A 3,443-nucleotide genomic window follows, 5' to 3' on the forward strand; every position below is an offset into this window, starting at 1 on the left:
GGATTCTGCTCAGAATTCTCTGTCTGTTGCTGAGTGTATGATGGAAAAGGTTTACTATTGTTAAACCTATTTCTTCCACCATTATTAAAGCCTTGTTGAGGCTTTTGTTGATCCTTCCATGAGTGATTTGGGTGATTTCTCCATGATGGGTTATAGGTGTTTCCATAAGGTTTTCAGGATCATAGGATTCTTCTTCAGAAGCTGCCTCTTGAGTACTGTTGGATGCAACTTGTATTCCATTTAGACTCTGAGAAATCATATTGACTTGCTGAGTCAATATTTTATTCTGAGCCAATATAGCATTCAGAGTATCAATTTCAAGAACTCCCTTCTTCATAGGCGTCCCATTACTCACAGGATTCCTCTCAGAAGAGTACATGAACTGGTTATTAGCAACCATGTCAATGAGTTCTTGAGCTTCTGCAGGCGTTTTTTTTTAGGTGAATGGATCCACCTGCAGAAGTGTTCAATGATATTTTAGCTAATTCAGACAAACCATCATAGAATATATCCAGGATGGTCCATTCTGAAAGCATGTCAGAAGGACACTTTTTGGTCAGTCCTTTGTATCTCTCCCAAGCTTCATAGAGGGATTCGCCTTCTTTCTGTCTGAAGGTCTGAACATCCACTCTAAGCTTACTCAGCTTTTGAGGAGGAAAGAACTTGGCTAAGAAAGCCTTGACTAGCTTATCCCAAGAGTTCAGGCTATCCTTAGCTTGAGAGTCCAACCATACTCTAGCTCTGTCTCTTACAGCAAAAGGGAAAAGCATGAGCCTGTAGACTTCAGGATCTACTCCATTAGTCTTAACAATATCACATATCTGCAAGAATTCAGTTAAGAACTGAAAAGGATCTTCAGATGGAAGTCCATGAAACTTGCAGTTCTGCTGCATCAGAGAAACTAATTGAGGTTTCAGCTCAAAATTGTTTGCTCCAATGGCAGGAATGGAGACGCTTCTTCCATGTAAATTGGAATTAGGTGCAGTAAAGTCACCAAGCATTCTCCTTGCATTATTATTATTTTCGGCTGCCATCTCCTCTTCCTGTTCGAAAATTTCTGTAAGGTTATCTCTGGATTGTTGTATTTTATCTTCTCTTAGTTTCCTTTTCAGAGTCCTTTCAGGTTCTGGATCTGCTTTAACAAGAATATTCTTGTCTTTGCTCCTGCTCATATGAAAAAGAGGGATAGAAAAATAATAATAATAATAGGGATCTTTTTTACCACAGTATAGAGGTCCCTGTGTGAATTGAAGAAAAGAAGAAGAGAAAATCTGAACTCAGAGAGAGAGAGGGGGTTCGGATTTTTGGTGAGTGAGGAAGAGATGTTAGTAAATAAATAAACAAATAGAAGAAGATGAGAGGGGGAAGTGAATTTTCGAAAATAATTTTTGAAAAAGAGTTAGTGGTTTTCGAAAATAGTTTTTGAAAAAGGTTAGTAATTTTTTGAAATTTTAAAATCAAAAGTTAAAATAATTAGTTAATTAAAAAGAAATTTTGAAAAAGAGGGAAGATATTTTCGAAAATTAGAGAGAGAGAGTTAGTTTGGTAGTTTTGAAAAAGATAAGAAACAAACAAAAAGTTAGTTAGTTAGTTGAAACAAATTTGAAAATCAATTTTTGAAAAGATAAGAAGATAAGAAGTTAGAAAAGATATTTTAAAATCAAATTTTGAAAAAAGATAAGATAAAAAGATATTTTTGAAAAAATATGATTGAAATTAGTTTTGAAAAAGATTTGATTTTTAAAAATCACAATTAATGACTTGATTCACAAGAAATCACAAAATATGATTCTAGAACTTAAAGTTTGAATCTTTCTCAACAAGTAAGTAACAAACTTGAAATTTTTGAATCAAAACATTAATTGTTGATGTTATTTTCGAAAATATGAGATAAAATAAAAAATTATTTTTGAAAAATATTTTTATAATTTTCGAAAATAAATAAGAAAAATGAAAAAGATTTGATTTTTGAAAAAGATTTTGAAAAAGATAAGATTTTTAAATTGAAAATTTGATTTGACTCATAAAAACAACTAGATTTTAAAAAGTTTTGAAAAAGTCAACTCAAATTTTCAAAATTTATGAGTGAAAAAGGAAAAGATATTTTTTTTTATTTTTGAATTTTTAATGATGAGATGGAAAAACATGAAAAAGACTCAATGCATGAAAATTTTGGATCAAAACAATGAATGCATGCAAGAATGCTATGAATGTCAAGATGAACACCAAGAACACTTTGAAGATCATGATGAACATCAAGAACATATTTTCGAAAAATTTTTAATGCAAAGAAAACATGCAAGACACCAAACTTAGAAATTTTTTCATGTATAGACTCTATGGATGCAAGAATGCATATGAAAGACAACAAAAGACACAAAACAAGAAAACATCAAGATCAAACAAGAAGACTTACCAAGAACAACTTGAAGATCATGAAGAACACTATGAATGCACGATTTTTCGAAAAATGCAAGATGAATATGCAATTGACACCAAACTTTCAACTTGACTCAAGACTCAAAGAAGAATGATGCACGGAAAACTTGTCTCTCAACAAATCTCCCTTCGGCAAGTGTACCGAATTGTCATCCAGTAAAACTCACAATAGAGTGAGGTCGAATCCCACAGAGATTAATGGATTAAGCAATCAATCGTTAATTGATTATCCTAGTTAGACGATTTAGATTTGGATGATGAGCAGCAGGAATTGTAAATTTACAGAAAAGTAAAGAAAGCAATAAAGTGCAAAAAAATAAAATGGCAAGAAAATTAAATGTAAGAACTAAAAATAAAATGAACATTGGGATCAAGAGATATTGCAATCCTCTGGATCAAGTTCATTCTCATCTCTTCCTCAATCAATGCACTCATTGATCTTCTTGGCAATCTTAAGTGATCGAATTACAATTCCTTGTAATTCGATCTCTCAAATCTTGATCAATAGCCAATTCCTTGGTCAATTGCTCATGAGAAGAGATGAGGTATGGTCACTGATTATACCACATGCATTTCCCAAATCAAGTGTTGGAAGGATTATAGTCACATATCCATCCACACCCAATTTGGTCCAGCATGAGAAAGCATTTCTAGCATGATCTCTTCATTCCTCTTTCAAGGTTCAGAAGAGATCCAAGTATGAATAGTTTCTTTTCCAAGATAACTACCCAATTGGATAAAGATCGAAAGCTCTCTAGTAAAATCAAGAGGAAAGAAAGAAGAAGAAGAATAAGAACTACACTTAATCCATTGAATCACAATAGAGCTCTCTAACCCAATGTAAAGAGTTAGTTGATCATTGCTCTACAAAAATAGAAAAGAAAGAAAGTGCAGAAAAGTAAAGATGAAGATAAAAACTGAAAATAAAACTTCAAATTCATAAATGAAAATTATAACTAAAAGAAAGAGAAGGAAAAGTGTGTGAGGGGAGGGAGTCCGAAGAC

The 3,443-nt window shown here is 32.5% G+C and overlaps 1 non-coding gene across 1 annotated transcript; it reads left to right on the plus strand.

The window, feature by feature from the left end:
* Positions 1-530: 530 nt before the first annotated feature.
* Positions 531-638, plus strand: LOC148580822 (small nucleolar RNA R71). The gene has a single exon (XR_015895490.1). It is a non-coding gene; the product is annotated as a small nucleolar RNA R71 (small nucleolar RNA).
* The last annotated feature ends 2,805 nt before the right edge of the window (positions 639-3,443 follow it).

Source organism: Arachis ipaensis, chromosome B10 (assembly GCF_059453495.1).
Source record: "Arachis ipaensis isolate K30076 ecotype BB chromosome B10, ASM5945349v1, whole genome shotgun sequence".
Classification (NCBI taxonomy): domain Eukaryota; kingdom Viridiplantae; phylum Streptophyta; class Magnoliopsida; order Fabales; family Fabaceae; genus Arachis; species Arachis ipaensis.